Source organism: Rhinatrema bivittatum, chromosome 8, assembly GCF_901001135.1.
Source record: "Rhinatrema bivittatum chromosome 8, aRhiBiv1.1, whole genome shotgun sequence".
NCBI classification, from domain to species: Eukaryota; Metazoa; Chordata; class Amphibia; order Gymnophiona; family Rhinatrematidae; genus Rhinatrema; species Rhinatrema bivittatum.
The window spans coordinates 99,460,604-99,483,076 of NC_042622.1; the positions used below are offsets into that span (position 1 = coordinate 99,460,604).

The 22,473-nt window shown below is 49.3% G+C and overlaps 1 protein-coding gene across 4 annotated transcripts in view; it reads left to right on the forward strand.

The window, feature by feature from the left end:
• CNTRL (centriolin) overlaps window positions 1-22,473 on the forward strand; it is a 402,596-nt gene that overhangs the window by 70,115 nt on the left and 310,008 nt on the right. The window lies entirely within an intron of this gene.

Below are 22,473 nucleotides of genomic sequence, written 5' to 3' on the forward strand. Positions count from 1 at the left end.
AACATCTTCTGAAAATCCGAATACACTACATCTACCGCTTCACCTTTATCCACACCCCTTCAAAAAAAAAAAAAAAAGGCAGATTTGTGAGGCAAGACTTCCCTTGGGTAAATCCATGCTGACTTGTTCCATGAAACCATATCTTTCTATATGCTCTGTGATTTTGATCTTTAGAATAGATTCCACTATTTTTCCTGACACTGAAGTCAAGCTCACTGGTCTATAGTTTCATGGATTGCCTCTGGAGCCCTTTTTAACTATTGGGGTTACATTGGCCACCCTCCAGTCTTCAGGTACAATGGATGCTTTTAATGATAGGTTACAAATTTTAACTAAGATCTGTAATTTAATTTTTGAGTTCTCACAGAACAAGCAGGATGGTAGTCCTCACATATGGGTGACAACATCAGGATGGAACCCAATCATGGAACACTGTTGTCAAAAAGGTCAAAGTTTCTAGAACTTTGGCTGGCACCACTGAGCATGTCCACCATGGTACCAACCCTGCATCCAGCAGGGGTCCCCCCTTTAGTCTCTTTTTTTTTTTCCAACGCAGCTTTTGCCATGCGGAGTTAGGAGCTTTTCCATGGTTTCCTGACAGGAAAATATTCTTCAGGAGAATGTTCAAGTTTTCAAAATATTTCACCTCGGCTGGGGTCCCCCTTGTATACCGTCGATATCCATGTCTGTTTGGTAAGTTTTACCGACTGTTCCAATGTTTAGGCCTGGAGGTAACCAACCGCGCCGCGGCTTAAATCTTCGACGATGTCGACGAGTTTTCGTAAATGCCCAGACTGTCCGAGGACAGTGTCCATCACTGACCCTCACCGGGCTCGTTTTGGAAAAGATGGCTTTATTGTTCCATACCAAACAGGTTTCTTCATCAAAAGCTTCAAAGTCATCGACACTGTCGCCAGCCAAGTCCCGTCACTGGTCGGATACTGATAACTCTCGACTTGCATTGAGGACTTTGGCTTCCGCTTCTTCGGCGCTGGACACCAGTAAGGGAGACCATAGGGAAAAGCATCGGCATCGCAAACCCTTACCATCTGATCCGAGTGCACCGGTGGCCTCCATTTCCAAAGAGCCACCGAGGAAGAAGGCCCGTGTCGAGGAGGTCCGAACCTCCTTAGTGCTGGGTTCACCGAGGCGTCCCTCGTCTTCGGGAGAGGCACCGATGCTCCACCGATACTGGTAGTTCTTCCAGCAGTGCCCATCCAGCCTCCCACTCCGGACCTGGTCTTAACATTGCCAGTGTTCCATGAGGAACTGAACCAGGTGGTTCAGGAGGCGATGGTACAAGCTCTCCATGGACACCCGATTCCATTGGCACCGATACCAGCTCCAATTCCGACGTCGGATCCGATGCCACCGATGCTTGCTCCATTGCTGAACAGGATCGATGCCCTCCTCGGTGCTTTGCCTTCGGCACCGGGCAAAACACTGTTACCTTAGAGTCCTTCGATGCCCATTCCCCTCTCTTCAGATGAGGGTGAATCGCCGATGCCAGACCCGATGCCAGGTCCTTCTGGAGTGTTATCACCGAAGAGGCCACCGATGTCGTCGAGTCCTTCAGCACCGCTTTTGCCACCGATGCCCCATCAACCTCTACCAATGCCAACACCGGTACTACCGATACAGCCACCGGGCCCTTCAGTGCCCCAATCTCCTCCAGCCGGGGGAGGTCCATTTTTGCCCTCTGGAGAACCGTTGGGTGCTGGGGATCAGCACTATCATCCTTTTGTCTGACTCTTCAGATTCCCAAGACACTGGGGATATTCCATCAGAGCCTTCTCCTCCTGATGAGAGAAGAAAGTCTCCGCCAGAGGACCTCTCTTTTATAAGTTTCATCAAAGAGATGTCTGAGTCTATTCCATTCACTCTCCAGACTGAAGAAGACTCCAGACATAAAATTTTAGAAGTCCTTCAGTTTGTTGATACACTGAAGGAGGTAATGTCCATATCTGTCCATGAGGTCCTCCTTGACCTCCTTCAACGCAATTGAGAACATCCAGGAACAGTCCCTGCAGTAAACCGTAAGACTGATGCTACATATCTGGTCCAAGCAGCACCTGGATTCCAGAAGGCTCAACTTTCCCACCATTCAGTGGTGGTTGAGTCCGCCCAGAAAAAAGCCACACGGCCAACTCCTCACTCGTCCATACCGCCAGGAAAAGAACAGAAATTCCTCAATGCTTTTGGGCGTAGGGTCTTCCATGTTAATCTCCCGCATTGCAGCTTACCAGCTTTATATCTCGCAATACAATAGGAACCTGTTCAAATAGCTCCAGGATTTTTCGGATATTCTTCTTCACCAGTTCCAAGACCACCTCAATGCCATTCTGAAGAAAGGTCTAGATGCTGGTAAACATGAGGCGCGCTCCGCCTATGACATCTTTGACACAGCCACCAGAGTGTTAGCAGCTGGGATAAGTGCTTGGAGATGGGCCTGGCTCAAGTCTTCGGATCTGCGTTCAGAGATTCAAGAAAGGTTAGCTGACCTCTTTGGTGAGAAAATTCAGGAGACTGTTGCTCAACTTAAAAACCATAGCGAGATGCTACGGCAACTCTCAGCTGGGCACATGGAGTTCTCCACTTCTTCTAAATGCCCATTCTGTAAGGAGGCTAGGCAAAGCACCTTTAAGGCACGCAGGTACTATCCACCCATCTATACCATATCAGAAGTCTCAATCTCGCCAGCCTAGGCCTCAGAAGATGCAGCCTCCTCCACAGCTAGCCTGGTCCTTCCTCTAGTTTTTGACTGCCCAATAGAGAACAAATGTCCACCTCCGCCACTGCCGCAATTACCAGTGGGCGGCCGTCTCTGCCACTTCATCAACATCTGGCACATGGTCACCAGGGACTAGTGGGTCCTGTCTGTAATAGCTCAAGGTTACTATCTCAACTTTCTGTCCATTCCGTCGGATTCCCCGCCTCATCCGTCGTGGAGTTCTGCCAACCGCTCTCCACTTCTAGAGGAGGAAATAAGATCCCTTCTTCAAGCCAATGCCATAGAACAAGTTCCTTCTCCGCAAAGGGGAAAAGGCTTCTACTCCTAGTACTTCTTGATACCAAAAACGTCCGGAGGCATTCATCCAATATTAGATCTTCGGGCCTTGAACGAGTATTTATGAAAGGAAAAGTTCAGGATGGTAACCTTGGGCTCTCTACTCCCTCCGATTCAACATGGAGACTGGCTTTGCTCTCTAGATCTAAAAGACGCATATATGCACATAGCAATTACCCTGTCCCACAGAAAATACCTCCGGTTCCTCGTCTGAAATGAGCACTTACAGTACCGAGTGCTTCCGTTCGAACCGGCATCGGCCCCTCGTGTCTTCATGAAATACCTGTGCATTCAAAATAACTTAAGGTGACTGGGCACTCATGTCTATCCTTATCTAGATGACTGGTTACTGAGGGCTCAGTCTACGGAGGCGGTTCTTCAATCCCTCCATCTAACCTTGTGACTACTACTGTCCTTGGGATTTCTAGTGAATTATCAAAAATCCAGTCTGACTCCGTCCCAATCCCTCTCCTTCATTGGAGCGGATCTCGACACTATCCAAGCAAAGGCTTTTCTTCCCAGGGACCAAGCTCATACACTTGCAGTGCTTGCACACGTTATACAGTCTCACCGAACCACGACTGCTCATCGTGTTCTCGTCTTGCTGGGCCACATGGCATCCTCGGTCCATGTTATACTGATGGCTCGACTCGCCATGCAAGTAACACAATGGACTTTAAAATTCCAGTGGTCTCAGGCACTCCAGCCAATGTCCAACATTGTCCATATCACCAGGCAGCTTCGTCTCTCACTAGCTTGGTGGGTCCAGGAATCCAACCTGCTCTTGGGATTACCCTTCCAAGCTCAAGAACCTCAAATTATTCTGACTACAGATGCTTTCACCCTGGGTTGGGGAGCACATGTCCACAACCTACAGATTCAGAGAACCTGGTCTGCATCAGAAGCATGACATCAGATACATTTTCTGGAGCTCAGGGCGATCAGATATGCCCTTCTAACTTTCAAAGATTGCTTATCCAACAAGGCAATCATAATCCAAATGTCAATCAAGTAGCAATGTGGTATATCAACAAGCAGGGTGGAACCGGCTCCTACCTACTGTGTCAGGAGGTAGCGCAAATCTGGGCTCTAGCTCTGTCATTCCATGCTACTGAGAGCAACTTACTTGGCGGGTGTGGACAATGTACTAGAGGACAAACTCAGTCACAAATTTCAACCCCACGAGTGATCCCTGAACCCTGCGGTGGCGAAACGCATATTCCAGAAGTGGGGGTATCCAACGATAGGTCTCTTTGTGTCGATCCACAATCACAAAGTGGACAACTTCTGCTCCCTACGTCGCAGTCCCAGGACTCCACCGAGGGATGCCTATCCCCCACTTCCATTCATAAGCAAGACTCTCGTGAAGCTACGTCGAGACAAAGGTCTCATGATTCTCATACCCCATACTGGCCGTGACAGGTGTGGTTTCCCATCCTCCGCGACCTCGCCGTCCGCCTGCAAATTCGCCTGGGCGCAGATCAGTCACTGATCTGTCAGAACCCTGGCCACCTGCGACATCCGAACCTCCAGGCTCTGGCACTGACTGCTTGGATGTTGAAAGACTAATTTTGCGGCCTCTCAGACTCTGTATCCCAGGTCTTAGTAGATTCACGAAAGCCTTCCACTAGAAGATCTTATCGTTCTAAATGGAAACGGTGTTCGTTGTGGTGCACATCAAAGAACTTAGATCCCTTTACCTGCCCCACAACCACATTTCTAGACTACCTCTGGCACCTTTTGGAGTCAGGTCTCCAAACTTCCTCCATTAGAGTACATGTAAGTGCGGTGGCCGCCTTCCATAAGGGTATAAGTGATGTCTCTATTTCGACGCAACCCTTAGTAGTGCGCTTTATGAAGGGCTTGCTTCACCTCAAGCCCCCTCTCCATCCCCTGGCCCCTGCTTGGGACCTAAATATGGTGTTAGCGCGGCTCATGAAACTTCCGTTTGAGCCTCTGCATTCCTGCGCGTTACGGCATCTTACTTGGAAGGTGCTCTTTCTTCTTGCTTTGACGTCTGCTTACAGGATCAGTGAGCTACAGGCGCTGGTTACTTACCCTCCTTATACAAAATTTCTTCCAAATCGGGTGGTCCTTCGCACTTGTCCTAAATTTCTACTGAAAGTAGTCTCTGAGTTCCATTTAAATCAATCCATAGTTTTGCCTACTTTCTTTCCTAAACCCCACTCACATCCAGATGAGTGGGCTCTGCATTCCTTGGACTGCACGCGTGCGCTAGCCTTTTATTTGGAACGCATTGCAGGCCATAGGAAGTCCACCCAGCTATTTGTCTCCTTTGATATTAAACTGGGAATCCCGGTGGGAAAGCAGACCCTGTCCTCCTGGCTGCTGGACTGTATTTCCTTCTGCTACCAGCAAGCAGGCCTTTTGCTCCAGGGATGCGTTAAAGCGCACTCCATTAGGGCAATGGAGACGGTTGCACATCTTTAGTCTGTACCTCTTGCTGACATCTGCAGGGCTGCTACATGGAGTTCTCTCCATACCTTTGCAGTTCATTATTGCCTGGACAAGGCTGGCACCCAAGAGTCTATCTTTGCCAGTCTATTCTACGCAATTTATTCTCAGCTTAATACCCAACTTCCTTCCAACGGCCCGCTGGGAATTTCAGGCTGCCCTCTTCCAAAGTCACCTCTGTTGTGCCTGTTGCACATCTTTGGGTGCTTTTGGTACATTGCTCAGGCATCCTCAGCTCGCTATTCACCTATATGTGAGGACTACCATCCTGCTTGTCCTGTGAGAAAGCAGAGATGCTTACCTGTAACAGGTGTTCTCACAGGACAACAGGATGTACCCCGCGGAGTTGGGTACGCTTGCGATTTTATTTTATTTTTCGCATGTACTTTTTACTATACACGAGACTGAAGTAGGACCCCTGCTGGATGCAGGGTTGGTACCATACTGGCCATTCTCAGTGGTGCCAGTCAAAGTCTAGAAACTTTGACAAAAGTGTTCCATGATTGGGCTCCATCCTGATGATGTCATCCATATGTGAGGACTAACATTCTGCTGTAGTGTGAGAACACCTGTTACAGGTAAGCAACTCTGCTTTCCTTCAGAACCCTGGGATGCATACCATCTGGTCCAGGTGATTTGCTCCTCTTTAGTTTAGCCAAGTTCACGTTGATTTGGTTCAATTCATCTGGCTCATCACCCTTGAAAACCATCTCCGGAACCGGTATCTCCCTGGCATCCTCATTAGTAAACACAGAAGCAAAGAATTCATTTAGTCTGTCTGCAACAACTGTCATCTAATGGTCCAACCGACTCCCTCGCAGGTTTCTTGCTTCGGATATATTTTTTAAAGTTTTTATGAGTTTTTGCCTCTGCGGTCATCTTCATTTCAAATTCTCTCTTAGCCTGCCTTATCAATGTATTACACTTAACTTGACAATGCTTATGTTTTCCCTATTTTCTTCAAGTTTTTGAAGGATGTTTTTTTTGGATAAAATAGCTTCTTTTACCTCACTTTTTAACCATGCCAGTAATTGTTTGCCTTTCTTCCATTTTTCTTAATTCTTGGCATACATATGGACTGTACTTCTAAGACTGTTTAAAAATACAATGTCCACCCCCTTTTGTACACTTTTAACCTTTGCAGCTGCACCTTTGTTTTTTTTTCTAACTATTTTTCTCATTTTATCAGTTTCCCTTTTGAAAATGTAGTGTTAGAGCTGTAGATTTATATATTGTCCCCCTTCCAGTCATTAGTTCAAATTTGATCATGTTATGATCAGTATTGCCAAGTGGCCCCACCACTGTTACCTCTCTCACCAAATCCTGCTTTCCAGGTCTTTTCTTGCCTATGTAATTATGTTTCTTCAATTATTATATAATGTTACTATAATTATGCTTTCTATACATAGCTCCTCATTTTGTTTGGAATTCCCTTTAGAGTTAATACCCTGAGTTCTGTGTTCGTTGTAAAGTCTGTTGCTGCATTATTTTTTATGTAAACTGATAAGATGTTCCCAATGATTGTCTGTATATAAAAATCTTAAATAAAATAAATTAAATAAATCTAAAATAGCTCCTTCTCTCGTTTTTGGTTCCAAAACCAATTACTTCATGAAGCAGTCATTTATTCCATCCAGGAACTTTGTCTCTAGCATATCCTGGTGATACATTTACTCAGTCAATATTGGGGTAATTGAAATCTTCCATTATTACTGCACTGCCAAATTGGTTAGCTTCCCTGCTTTCTCTTAGCATTTCAACATCTGTCTGACCTTTTTTGGCCAGGTCAACGGTAGTAAACTCCTATCACTATACTCTTACCCAACACACATGGGATTTCTACCCATATAAATTCTACTGAGCATTTAGTCTCTTGTATGATCTTTATCCTGTTGGACTCTATACCCTCCTGGACATAAAGTGCCACACCCCCACCAAGCTGATCCTCCCGATCATTGCGATATAATTTGTACCCTGATTTAACACTGTCCCATTGGTTATCCTCCTTCCACCATGTCTCTGAGATACCAATTTTGTCTGTCTCATCATTTACTGCTATACACTCTAACTCTCCCATCTTACGTCTTAGACTTCTGACATTGGCATACAGACATTTCAAAGTGCATTTTGTTTGTATTAGCAACCTGCTTTTCAGTTGATAGGGATAATTTGGAATTCTTTAGCTCAAGTGATTCTTTACTTATAAGCACATGGACTATGTTTGCTTTTATTGGAACCTCTCTGTTGGGATGCCCTAACTCCTGTTTCATTAGTATCCTTCAAAGATACATTCCTCCAAAACATGCACTGCTGAGTGACTGTTGGCTTTCCCCCTTGTTCTAGTTTAAAAGTTGCTCTATCTCCTTTTTAAAAATTAATGCCAGCAGTTCCCTGTATGTACCCAGATCAGTCCAGACTGCTGGGTTTTGCCTCTCTTCCAGCAGATGGAGACAGAGAAAAACTTTGAGAGTGCCCTCTCTTAACCTGGTGAGCCACCTGCTACTCTTCAGTATTTTTCTGTCTCCAGCAGATGGAGGTGGTGCAAAACCTGCGGTTCTGATCCAAGCAAAAAAAAAAAAAAAAAGAGATCTGATCCTATCTTGGAGTCTCCCATGGGGTTTGTGAGGTCCTGGTGGGACCATCTCCCCCCTGGTTGTAGGTGTCTTGCATGAGCAGCAGTTGGGAACACCGATCTTTGTCCCTAAGTCGACCGGCGGGGTAATAGCTGGTAGTCCAGCTCCCTCACCTCTCTTCTTCTCTTCTCTACCGCTGCCTTGCCAGATTCTTCAGGGAAGTATTTTCTGGTTTTGATTATTGGTTTTGTTAAAGTTTGTGTTTAAAAAAAACCAAAAAAAAAAACTGAGTGGGAATTTTGTTTTTTCTTCGGCTTCCCCTTGGCAGCAGGTAGGGCAGGGGATTCCCCAAAGCAGGAAGCTTAGGGTTATTTTTAGCCTACTCTCTTCTCCTGGGCCAGCCGGCAGCTACCTCGCAGCGTTTCCTCTTCCCCTCAGGCATGCTGCGAATGGGCTGTTCCTGCTGCGGCGAGCGGCTCCCTAGCCACGGCTCCATGGGGGTTTGTGGTCTGTGCCTCCCAAGGGGGGAAGAGAGCTCCAGCGGGACCGCGGCAGCAGATTCTCAGCAGCGCCGGGAGGCTGCTCGCTGCCTTAGAGGCTTTGGGGGACCCGTTCCCGATCAGCGCGTGAACGGCAGTCATTTTGGGTGCTTTTCGCACCGCGAAGAACAGAGCGTTGGGGGGCGGGATCTTGCTCCAGCCCTCTCCCCAGCTGAGTCCAGGCCTGGGGAGCCACTGGGGGCTCCCTGGACGCAGAACCTGACCCTTTTATTGGGTACTTCTGCAGGGCCCCCAATGTTTTCCCCATAGTTGATTTTGTTAATGCATCAAGCTTTCCTGGCTAGTGCTGGTGACAAGAGGGGACCCTCTCCGCTACATGAGCCTAGCTGCCCACTGTGCAAGGTTTTTAGAAGGGAGGAGATGCTGGTGGCGATGCAGATTCGTCGTGTGCAGGCCCCGGGGCTGCGGCTCTCTCCCTGGGAATCTGCTTCTGATGATTCGGACTAGGGGGTAGGCCCCCCCCCCCCCTCCTTTGGATGACCACGTTGGACCAGGTCCCTCTGATGGAGGGTGACGACCCGAAGGTGGTCCGCTTATTTCAGAAAGGCGATCTGGCGCTCTTGATTCCCCACATCTTGGCTGAACTGGGCATTGTGGATCCTCCGGCGGATCCAAGTCCGGTCACGGTGGATCCTATCTTGGCAGGCTTGCGCGGTCCTGCTTGAACCTTTCCTCTGCATGACATGTTAAGGCAGATGATTCTTCGGGAGTGGAATTCCCCAGAAACAGGCCTCAAGGTTAGCTGGGCTATGAACAAGTTATATCCCTTGCCTGAGGATGTGTTGGAGCTGCTGCGGAGTACTAAAGCGCATCAGTCTCCGCGGTTACTAAGAGGACGACTATTCCAGTAGCGGGAGCAGTGTCTTTGAAGGATTTGCAGGATCTTAAATTGGAAGGTTACCTCAAGAGGATATTTGAGGTTTCTGCCCTGGGCATGCATACTGCAGTCTGCAGCAGCTACATGCTCCGGGCGAGCCTGCGCTGGGTACAACAGTTGCAGAGTGCCAAAGATCTTGTGGAGGCGAAGCAAGCTGAACGTTTGGAAGCTGCAGTCTCATATGGGTCAGAAGCCCTTTATGACCTCCTCCACACATCCTCGTGAACTATGGTCTCTGCTGTGTCAGCCTGGAGGCTCCTATGGCTGCAGAATTGGTCGATGGACATTTCTTCTACGGCTCAATTAGGGGCTCGTCCCTTTAAGGGCAAGCTCCTATTTGGATAAGATCTGGAGCAGCTGATTAAGAATTTGGGCGATGACAAGGTCCACAAGCTGCCAGAAGACAGGCAAAACCTTTTCCTCCACCTGCTCCTAGTTTCGGAGGCAGAGGTGCTTTCGTCAGAGCAGGAACCAGAATGCAGGCAAGCCTTGGCGAGGTTTGTCATGGTTCCCAGTTTACCGTTGCGTTCCCAGGATGGTGCAGGACAGGGTACCACGGAGAGCAAGTCCTCTCAATGAGTTGCGGCCGACCCACTCCGAGAATCCCATGATAGGGGGACGGCTGTGCCTCTTTCTCCAGGATTGGGCCCCGTATCATGTCGGACCGGTGGGTTCTCAGTGTGATAGAACACGGTTACGCGTTAGAATTTGCTCGCCTGATCTGAAGCCTTTTTCTGGTGTCCCCTTGCGGTTCCCCAGCAAGAGTGTTCCGTTTGCCAGACCCTGGAGTGCCTCCAGAGCCTAGGGGCTATTTTACTGGTTCCTCCAGCGGAATGGGGGAAGAGTCGTTTTTCCATTTATTTTGTCGTCCCCATGAAAGAGGTGTTACGCGTGCTGTCCGCGGCAGACCTGTGGCGTGGCCCTCTCACCTTCTTACAGACTCCAGTTCCTGGTTCCTCCTCAGTAGCGGTGGTGGGCCATCGACTCCGACCTCGGGCACCCCCGGTGCCTCCGGCTCTGCCATGATCCCCAGTGTTGCAGGTCAAGATGCCATTGCTCGTTGGGCCTCTCCGCGTGGCCCCTCCCTAGGCACGCGCACATCACTGATCCTTATGAAGGGCCTGCAGCAGGAACCTGGCCGTGGCCCCGGATGATGTCAAACCTTTCAGTGTATTTAAGATCAGGCTCTGCTCCCTAGCATTGCCTTTGCAACAGGTCTCCTCGCTACTCGAGTACTCGTTGCTGCTAGAGAATCCTCTCTATGCCTGTTCCAGACCTTCGTTGTTCCCAGTTCCTGCCTTCCTCGTTCCTGCCCTGACTGTTTTGGACTGATTCTACGGATATCAACCTTGCTTTGTTTGACCACGCTTCAGCCTATCTCCAGACCAGACTTCCGCTATGCCTGACCACGCTATTGATTTCTCCGTGATCAGACTATTGCCTTGATTAACTACGCTATTGATTTCTGTGAACAGGCCATCCCCTTGATTGGTTAACTCTATTGACTTCTCCGTGATCAGAACTCAGCATTGCTTGCCACGACCTCCATTTTGCCGCCGGCCCTGATCCAAGCCTGTCATTGACGCCTCTACTAGCCTACTCCCTGGACATGGACTTATTAGGCTTCGGCCTACCTTTGCTCGAGTGCCTCCAGTTAATCTCCATTGCATTGGTGCCAGAGTTCCAGTACCTCACCCAGTCCAGAGTAGGACTACGCCACCTATTGTCTGCTGTCTCTGGGCTGAACCAACTTCTCTTGTAACCAACCTCTAGACCCACCTAAGGCCTGCTGGCCCCGGCCCCCAAAGGCTTAACCTATGGGGAACGAGCGTTGGTATAGGTGAAGCGCCAGCGGCCTCTACCTTCAGCCCGCTCCACCTGCCGACGGAGAGGACCCATAGGTCCTCACCTACGGGTTGTGTCAACCCCACCTCGGCCCAAGGGTCCACCTCTGATGCAACAGGTTACAAAGACCATGGACTCGGTGGAGCTGCGTGGCCATCCCAGGCCTGGCGCCAAACTATAAGAACAGTAGCAGTTCCTTGAGGCATTGGTCTCCTCCATGGATCGTCTACATGCTCGGCTTGATGCCCTCACTAATAACCCAGTTCCTCTTCCGGCTCCTCCTCATCTACAGCCATCTCCATTGACGCCTCAAGCCTTGTTGGCACTTCCAGCACCCCCACTCTTCAAGGGTGACTGTAGACTCTGCAGAGGGTTTATTAACCAATGTTATATGCAATTCGCTCTGCAGCCCTCCGTCTTCCAGGACAAATTGACGAAGGTCACCTTCATCCTACCCCACCTTGAGGGGAAGGCGCTGGCTTGGGCTTCCCTCCTGTGGGAATGCTCGGATTACTTGTTGAAAGAACTGACTCAGTTTGGGGCTGTGTTTCGACGGACCTTCGATGATCCTGGGCGACATGCCATGGCAAGCACCAGCTTACTACATCTCCGTCAAGGTCAAAGAAGTCTCTTTGACTATAACATCGAGTTTCGGACTTTGGCTACTGAGCCCGCTTGGTAGGAAGACTGCCTCTGAGCTGTCTATTTGGATGGACTCTCCTCGCAGCAGAAAGATGAGTTGGCTGCACGGGAACTCCCTTTCTTTCTTGAAGACCTTATAGACTGGCAGGCCAAATTGACCATAGTCTCGAAGAGCATCACCGGCAGAGTGTTCGCTCCCATTCTCCACGTATTACCAACCCTTCTCTCAGCAGTGATGCTAAGGTGGTCAAGATGGAAGAGCCCATGTAGTTGGGTCGTGGGCGGCTGACATCGGAAGAGCGCCTCCGGCGGAGACAAACTGGTCTGTGTCTATATTGTGGAGCTCCTGGCCACCATCTACAGACTTGTCCTATCCATCCAGGAAACTCCCTGGCCAGAGTTCAGTAGGGGTCCTGAACTTGGGCACAACTTCTCCAGCCCCTCAGTTATCTGTACCAATTACCCTGATCTGGGTTTCCCGGTCCTTTCCGGTTCTTGCTCTTGTAGATTCCGGAGCAGGAGGTAATTTCATTCTCAAGGACCTTGTTCAACTTTTGGGCATAAAGACCCGCTTGCTTGAAACTTCTCTATGTATTGCATCTTTCTACAGAGAGCCGTTACCCGGCCGAATTTCCTTGACTACAGAACCTGTCCAGTTACGTACTGGCGCCTTACATACCGAGGAACTTGAATTGCTAGTGTTGGAGTAATCCATCCATCCCGTAGTGCTTGGACTCCCTTGACTACAGAAGCACCCCCCCCAATTCAGCTGGGGTTTGTTGCAACTGGTGGAGTGGGGTCGCACCTGCCACCATTCCTGTCTCCAGAAAGTCATACTGCCACCCGTGGTTCCTCTGGCATACCTGCTCCCTATGCAGCCTATGAGGACATGTTCTCCAAGCAAAAAGCCGATGATCTTCCGCCTCTTTGAAGGTTTGACTGTCCAATCGATCTCCTTCCAGGAAACTTCCCTCCTCGAGGATGCACCTACCCTTTGTCTCTTCCCGAGACGAAGGCTATGACGGAATATATCCAAGAAAATCTCGCAAAGGGATTCATCAGCCCGTCTACTTCTCCCACTGGGGTGGGATTCGTTTTTGTGACCAAAAAAGATGGGTCACTTAGGCTGTGTATTGATTACCACGGCCTAAACGCTATCACCCATAAGGATAAATATCCCTTGCCATTAATTACCGAATTATTTGATCGCCTCCATATTTACAAAGCTGGATCTATGCGGAGCATATAACCTGGTAAGAATCCGTCCCGACAACATTTGGAAAACTGCCTTTAACACCCGGGACGGGCACTACGAATACCTGGTGATGCCCTTTGGCCTCTGTAATGCGCCCGCAGTATTCTAACGAATGATGAACGAAATCTTCAGAGATCTACTGTATACCAATGTTGTGGCTTGCCTGGACGATATCCTCGTCTTTTCCAAAGACCTTGATACCCATCACGCTGACATCCGAACCGTCCTTCAGCACCTTTGTGAGAACCATCTGTTTTCGAAATTGGACAAATGCTTGTTCGAGAAATCCAGTCTGCCTTTCCTTGGTGTTATCATTTTCCAGCAAGGGTTCTCCATGGATCCAGCTAAACTGAAGGGAATCCGGGATTGGCCACAGCTGGTGGGCTCAAGGCGCTCCAGCGCTTTTTGGGATTCCTCAACTACCATCGTCATTTCATCCTACATTATTCTACCCTGGCTGTTCTGTTGACTGCCTTGACTCGCAAAGGGCAAGACACGTGGAATTGGCCTTCTGAGGTCGTCGCAGCCTTCCATCGTTTGAAGGAAGCCTTCCAGAAAGGGTCCTGTCCTGTACCATCCTGACCCAAATCGTCCTTTCCTAGTGGAAGTCGACGCCTCCGCCATTGGAGCTTAAGCAGTTCTGAGTCAACGCACCACATCTGGTACCATAGTTCCCTGCTCTTTCTATTCCCATAAATTTTCAACTGTAGAGCAAAATTACAGCATAGGGGATCGTGAGCTGCTCGCCATAAAACTGGCTCTCGAAGAATGGCGCCCGTGGCTAGAGGGCGCACAGCACAAATTCACTGTGTTCACCGATCATAAGAATCTCGAACATTTGAGTCAAGCACATCGCCTCATCGCCAGTCAAGCTCGATGGGTCTTGTTTTTCCTCCAGATTCGATTTTGAACTTCATTATCGCCCAGTAGATAAAAACCTTCAGGCATATGCCCTATCACGATCCTTCGAGCCTGAAGACACTCCGGAAGAACCTGCTCATATAATAGACCCGGCCTGTATTTGTTTATCTGCCACTCATCCAGTTCCTGCTGGAAAGATGGTTGTGCCAAGATGACTCCGAGAGAGTTCTCCGTTGGGCACATGATTCCAGATTCACTGGTCACCCAGGACGAGCACGAACCCTGACACTACTCCAGTGGTTCTTCTGGTGGCCCACCATGGTCTCCGACATGAAAGCGTACGTCGAATCCTGTAACATCTGTGCACAGCAAAAAACCCTGGTCGGTCGACCTTGGGGTCTTCTACAACCACTTCCAGCACCCGAAGAACTGTGGACTCATCTACGGATTTCATTGTGGATTTGCCATCTTCAAAGGGTCACACCGTAATATGGGTCACATAGACCGATTTTCAAAAATGGCCCATTTCGTTCTTCTACCGGGCCTACCATCTGCTCCAAAGCTAGCTCGCTTATTCTTCCACCATATTTTTAGACTGCATGGCCTGCCCAAGGACATTGTTTCAGACAAAGGCCCTCAATTTGTTGCCAGGTATTAACATCAGCTTAACGACTGCCTATCATCCCCAAGCCAACAGGCAAGCTGAGCGAATTAATCGCTTCTTGAAGGTGTTCCTGTGCGCTTACATCAATGACTGACAAGATAATTGGTCTGACCTCTTATCCTGGGCACAGTTTTTCACAACTCTCACATCGCCACTGCTACTGGAACCTCACCATTCTCTGTTATCTATGGGGAAACAACCACGACCACCATTGCCCATATTTCTATCAGTGCCGTCCCCTGCGGCACAGGCTACTGTGGATGGCCTTAAGACGTTATGGGAGCAGAGAAATCTCTGCTTGCGTCAGGCCACTTCCTGGGCCAAGAGAACTGCTGACAGTCGACTTTGCTCGGCTCCTGAATTCCTTCCTGACCAGAAAGTCTGGTTAAGTACTCTGTATATCCGACTTCAAATACTGTCCCAGAGATTCGTTCCTAGATATATTGGTCCTTTCTCTGTTACCCGACGCATTGGATCCATTACATACCAGCTTCTGCTGCCTCCTACGCTGGGAATACATAATACATTTCATACACCGCTCTTAAAACCTGTGATTCTATCTTGGCCTGCCCAGAAAGCCCCTGAGCCACCTCCATTGGTGGCAGAAACCAATACGACGTACAAGGTACACGAAGTCCTAGACGTCCGCTGTAGGGGCCGCCGGTGGTAATACCTCCTTTCCTGGGAGGGTTATGGACCTGAAGAGAACTCGTGGGAACCAGCTCAGAACATCCTGGACTAAACTCTCCTCCTGAATTACCATCGTGCCCATCCAGGCAAACCCCGACCTCCAAAAGGGGGGCGTAAAGGGGAGGGGGTACTGTTACGCGTGCAGTCCGCAGCAGAACCGCGGCGCAGCCCTCTCACCTCCTTACACAGACTCCAGTCCTGGTTCCTCCTCGCTAGTGGCGGTGGGCCGCCAGCTCCAACCTCGGGCCGCCCCTGGTGCCTCCGGCTCTACCATGGTCCCCAGTGTTGCAGGTCAAGATTCCATTGCTTGTCTGGCATCTCTACCTGGCCCGCGGAGAGACGCCAGTACCCACGCCGTGCCCCTCCCATCACTGATCGTTATGAAGGGCCCGCGGCAGGAACCTAGCCACGGCCCCGGATGATGACGTCAAACCTTTCAGTGTATTTAAGCTCAGACTCTGCTCCCTAGCGTTGCCTTTGCAACAGGTCACCTCGCTACTCGAGTACTCGTTGCTGCTAGAGAATCCTCTCTACACCTGTTCCAGACCTTCGTTGTTCCCGGTTCTGTCTTCATCGTTCCTGCCCTGTCTGTTTTGGACTGACTCTACGGATATGGACCTTGCTTTGTTTGACTACGCTTCAGCCTGTTTCCAGACCAGACCTCCGCTACACCTGACCACGCTACTGTTTATCTCCAGACCCAGACCTCTGCTACGCCTGACTACGCTATTGATTTCTCCATGATCAGACCATCGCCTTGATTGGCTAACTCTGTTGACTTTTCCGTGATCAGAACTCAGCATTGCTTGCCACGACCTCCATTTTTCCACCGGCCCTGATCCAAGCCTGTCATTGATGTCTCTCCTAGCCTACTCCCTGGACGTGGACTTATTAGGCTTCGCCTACCTTCGCTCGAGTGCCTCCAGTTAATCTACATTCCATTGGCGCCTGAATTCCAGTACAGCACCCAGTCCAGGGTAGGACTATGCCACCTATCCTCTGCTGTCTCTGGGCTGAACCAACTTCTCTTGTAACCAACCTCAAGGCCCACCTAAGACCTGCCAGCCCTGGCACCCAAAGGCTCAACCCGCGGGGAACGAGGGTTGGTATAGGTGAAGCTCCAGCGGCTTCTACCTTCAGCTCATTCCACCTGCTGACAATGGGGATCCGTAGATCCTCACCTACGGGTTGCGTCAACCCCACCTCATCACAAGGGTCCACCTCCGATGCAACAAGAGGGAATTTTTTGGCCCATCCTGGATTTAAAGAAGGTCGATGTAGCCTTCAAGGTGCCCCGTTTCTGCATGGAGATGCTCCGGTTGGTCATCACAGCTGTGTGAAACATCCCTAGACCTGACAGAAGCCTGTCTTCACATCGGCATTCGACGGGACCACCAGATGTTCCTCAGATTTATGATCCTCAGACATCATTTCTAGTTTTGTGCCCAACCATTTGGCCTTGCCACAGCTCTGCGGATGTTCACCAAGGTAATGGTGGTGGTGGTGGCGTCCCTGAGGAAGGTGGGAGTGCTGGTGCATCCCTATCTGGACGACTGGCTCATTCGGGCAAAATCAGCGGCCCTATGCTTGCAAGCTGTAGAGATGGTCTTAGCCCGTCTGTACTCACTGGGTTGGGTGGTCAACCTCACCAAGAGCCATCTTGTTCCCTCCCAGGTCTTGGAGTTTTTGGGAGCCTGTTTTGACACTCAGATGGGCAAGGTTTTCCTTTCTGGGGCAGAATCATCAAATTGCGTGGTCAAGTGCAGTCCCTGCTGCGAGCCCCCATGCCCAGAGTCTGGGATTACTTGCAGGTCCTTGGGTCTATGGCTTCAACCTTGGAGTTAGTTCCGTGGGCCTTTGTGCATCTGAGGCCTCTACAAGTGGCTTTATTGTCCCGTTGGAACCCGCTGTCGGAGTTCTATTTTTCATTGCTACTTTGGACATTGTCAGGTACAGTCTGTCATGGTGGCTGGTGCGGCAGCACTTGGAGTGTGGCGTGGATCTGGAAATACCCCGGAGGATGGTGGTGACGACAGATGTCAGCCTCTCTGGCTGGGGAGCAGTGTGTCAGGATCAGGCGGTACAGGGCCAGTGGTCCCGGTCTCGATTGTCATGGTCGATCAATTGTCTCGAGACATGGGCCGTTCGCTTGGCTCTGAAGAGTTTCCTCCCCCTTCTGCGCTATCAGGCAGTTCGAGTTCTGTCAGACAATGCAACAACAGTGGCCTATATCAACCGGCAAGGAGGAACAAGAAGTCGCTCCATAGCTCTAGAAGTGGATCTATTGATGGCCTGGTCAGAGCACCATCTAGAGATGTTGGCGGCGTCTCACCTTGCCGGGGCAACGAACATAGAGGCGGACTTCCTCATTTGCCACCAATTAGACCTGGGGGAATGGGAGCTGTTAGACAATGCCATGCGCTTGATATCTCGCCAATGGGGCACGCCTCAGGTGGATCTCATGGCGACCCACACAAATGCCAAGGCACCACGCTTCTTCAGTCGCAGGACGGATCACGGCATGGAAGGAGTCTGTGCTCTGGTAGTTCCCTGGTCTCGCGATGTCCTCCTGTATGTATTCCCTCCGTGGCCACTGGTGGGAAAGGTACTCAGGAGGATCAAGCTTCACCCAGGCCGAGTCGTGCTCATAGCTCCAGTGTGGCCACGCCGTTCATGGTTCGCGGATCTCATGAACCTGTGTGTGGAGGGACCCCTACGGTTGAGTCATCTACCGAATCTTCTTCGACAAGGTCCCATATTTTTTGTTCAGGCAGCTTGCTTTTGTCTTGCGGGCCTGGCTTTTGAAAGGCGTAGAATGCAGAAAAAGGGATATCAGGACAAGATGATCTCCACTCTCCTTAGGGCTCAGAAGACTTCTACCTCCCTGGCCTATGTTCGTGTTTGGAAGGTCTTTGAATCCTGGTGTGAGTCTCGAGGGGTGGATCCTCGCAAGGTCTCAATTCCCCTGGTCCTTTCTTTTCTGCATGACGGGCTTTAGAAAGGGTTGTCCTTTAATTTCCTCAAAGCCCAGATATCCGCTTTGGGATGCCTGCGGGGCCAGGTTCAGGGCTCTTCTCTCGCAACTCATCCTGATGTTACACGTTTTCTTCGCAGAGTGAAGCATCTGCGACTGCCGACTCGGCAGCTATGTCCCTCCTGGAACTTGAACTTGGTTCTCTGGTGCGATGCACCCTTCAAGCCTATTAAGAGGGCTACCCTGAAGGACCTCACATTGAAGGTAGTTTTTCTGGTGGCAATCTGTTCAGCCAGGAGGGTGTTGGAGATTCAGGCCCTATACTGTAGGGAGCCTTTCCTATGCATCTCAGATTCTGGAGTTTCACTTCAAGCGGTCCCATCCTTTTTGCCAAAAGGGTTTCCGCTTTTCATCTGAATCAGTCAGTGGAGCATCCGGCTTTTTAGGATGTGGAGCTAAAAGATCCTCATTCTAGAGAGTTGAAATGTCCATGTCAGAAGGGCTTTATTGCACTATTTGGAGGCTACCAACTGTTTCCGTTTATCGGATCATCTTTTTGTCTTATGGCATGGTGCTAAGAAGAGACAAAAGGCATCTAAAGCCGCTATTGCTCGTTGGTTAAATGAAGCCATTGCATCAGCATATATCTGTTGTGGTCGCTCGGTTCCAGAAGGACTGAAAGCTCATTCTACTCGAGCACAGGCAGCTTCCTGGGTGGAATGTCAGCTGGTCTCCCCGCAGGAAATCTGCAGGGCAGCTACCTGGAACTCTTTGCACACTTTTGCTCAACACTACCATTTAGACGTCCAGCAGGCAGAGGCCTGCAATTTTGGGGCCAGTGTCGTTCGAGCAGGACTCTTGTAATCCCACCCTGTTTAGAAGAAGCTTGGGTACATCCCAGCAGTCTGGACTGATCTGGGTACATACAGGGAAAGGAAAATTGGTTCCTACCTGCTAATTTTCGTTCCTTTAGTACCACGGATCTAGACACCCACCCACTATGGGGTTGAAGGGTGTAGAAGAAGAGTCCGCTCGAACTGGTCTGTGTTTCCTAATCTTTCCTGAAGAGTGGTATAGGCTTGTCCTTTCCGTTTAAGGCTCATTTTTGGTCTGCTTTCAAAGTTCTGTGTTTTCACCCTCTGCTTGTTTGGGGGATAAAACTTAGGTTAATTCATGAGTGGTTTAGTTTACAAAGTGGTTCTGCTTAGGTATGAGTAAATACTAAGGAGCAGCAGGTGGCTCACCAGGTTAAGAGAGGGCGCTCTTGAAGCTTTTCTCTGTCTCCATCTGCTGGAAGGGAGGCAAATCCCAGCAGCCTGGACTGATCCGTAGTACTACAGGAATGAAAATTAGCAGGTAAGAACCAATTTTCCTTCTGGTTCCACTCTGGTTAAGGTGGAGCCCATCCTTTCAGAAAAGTCTCCTCCTTCCCCAAAAGGTTCCCCAGTTCCTTACAAAACTGAATCCTTTTTCCCTGCACCATCGTCTTATCCATGCATTGAGACTCTGGAATTCTGCCTGCCTCTGGGGACCTGCACGTGGAACAGGGAGCATTTCAAAGAATGCCACCCTGGAGGTGTTATGGATTTCAGCTTTCTACCTAAAATCCTAAATTTGGCTTCCAGAACCTCTTTCCCACATTTTCCTATGTCATTGGTGCCCATATGTACCATGACAGCCCGCTCCTTCCCAGCACTCCTGTGAGAGTTGTCCATCCGGAGGCCGATCAGTTTGGGGATTTCCCAGACTTCATCATGCAAGATCGAGGCAGTTTGAGACATCCCAACCTCCAGGCTTTGTCGCTTACAGCATGGATGTTGAGAGGTTAGTTTAGCAACCCCTCAATATTTCAGATGATATCTCAAGTCCTGGTGGCTTCTAGAAAGTCCTATGGACTGAAATGGAAGAGATTTTCCATGTGGTGTGAGCAGAAGGCCCTAAATCCTTTCCCCTGTCCTACACAAAAACTGCTTGATTACCTTCTATACCTATCACAAGTTGGTTTAAAAACCAATTCCGGTAGAGTTCATCTGATTGCAATTGGCGCATATAACCATGGTGTAGATGGTACACCCATTTCTGTACAGCCTATTTACGTTTCATGCAAGGTCAGTCTCCCCTAAGGCCACCTGCTGGGTCTTGAGAACTCAATGTGATGTTAGCTCAGCTGATGAAAGTTCCCTTTGAGCCACTGCGCACCTGTGATCTGAAGTACATGACCTGGAAGGTCATACTTTTGGTGGCGGTCAGCAACCTCCAGGCCTTAGTGACTTATCCACCTTACACTAAGTTTTATAATGACAGGGTGGTCTTGTGTATGCACCCTAAATTCCTGCCTAAGGTGGTGACTGACCTCCATCGTAACCAGTCCATTGTCATGCCAAAATTCTTTCTCTGGCCCCATTTATACCAAGGTGAACAAGCCCTACAGAGTTTGGACTGCAAGAGTCTTAGCCTTCTATTTGGATTGGATAGAAGCCTATAGACAGTCCACTCAACTTTGTTTCTTTTGATAGAAATAGGTTGGGCATGGGCATTGCCGTTGCCAAACAGACTCTATCGAATTGGCTAACAGATTGCATATCTTTCTGTTATGCCCAGGTAGGACTGCATCTTGGGGGTCATGTCAAGGATCATTCTCTCCAAGCCATGGCAGCATGGTGGCCCACTTGCAAGCAGTTCTCATGGAGGAGATCTGCAAGGCTGTGACGTGGAGTTTTCTCCACATATCCATATCTCACTGTTGCTTGGATAAGGCTGGCCAACATGACAGTAAGTTTGGCCAATCTGTCCTTAGGAATCTGTTTGAGATGTAGAACCCAACTCTCTTCTGCCTAGGGCCTGTGTGGGTTCAGGCTGTCTCCCCCTCTTGTTACCAACAACACCATTGTTATTGTGCCTGTTGGCACCTGGGTCTTGGTCCTCTTATGTTGGGGGATAGCCTGTAGCTAGGGATTCACCCATGTGTGAGGACTACCTTCCTTGTCTGGCAGAAAAAGCAGAGTTGCTTACCTGTAACAGGTGTTCTCTGAGGACAGCAGGATGTTTGTCCTCACGAAACCCATGGAGTTGGGTTTTTCCTATTTTTTTTTAAATTTATGTCTAATTCTATTATATAAGACTGAAGAGAGACCCCCACGTGGATGCGTGGGATAGGGCATGCTGGGTATTCCCAGTGTGGGAAGTCCACGTTCTAGAAACTTTGACATACAATGTGATTGTTCGCAGATGGGAGGAGCCTCTCATGAATCTTGCAGAGGAAAGCGAGTTGGTCACGGCCTGAGTGGTGCAGTTGTTACAGGAATTAAATTGGGTGGTCAGTTTTGCCCAAAGCAAACTGACCCAAACTCAGGAACTGGAATATCTTTGGGCATGCTCTTGCATGCTGAGGGGACAGGTGCACATGATGGAAGAGAGGATCTGCAAGCTGTATAATCAAATACCAACCTAGCAATGAAGAAGACGCCAGCCCAGCATAATGGTAGCAGTCTACCATGGTCTGGGAAGAAAATTTAGAGTTTAAAAGGTACGGGGAGGATGGGAGGGTTGGGTTGGGGGCTGGATCTTCTAAATTTTGGTGGAAGCAGAGAGGGGGGAAGGCAGGCTAGGACTCTTGGAATTTGTGTAAAAATATATATTAGTGGGGGGGGGGGGGGAGGGGAGGTTTGGTGGGTGGAGGCTCAGCCCAGCAAGGCCCTTGTTTAGCTGTTTGGTGGGGACAAGGACTGCAATTCAGACCACTAGGGCTGTGAGATTTTTTTTTTTTTTTTTTTTTTAATATAACCAGTTAAGTCTAACGTTATCCAGCCACACAAAGGTAAACTTAGCCTGTTATAGTTGAAAATTGTCTGTTAGCTAATTAACTTTATCCTGCCCCAGAATGCTTCTGGATAATTGGCTCAATATTCAAACAATTTAGCTAGGCTAAATGCCTTTGATAATGGCCCCTAAGACTTTCTCATAGTTTGGTTATATAGTCATGGCTACAAT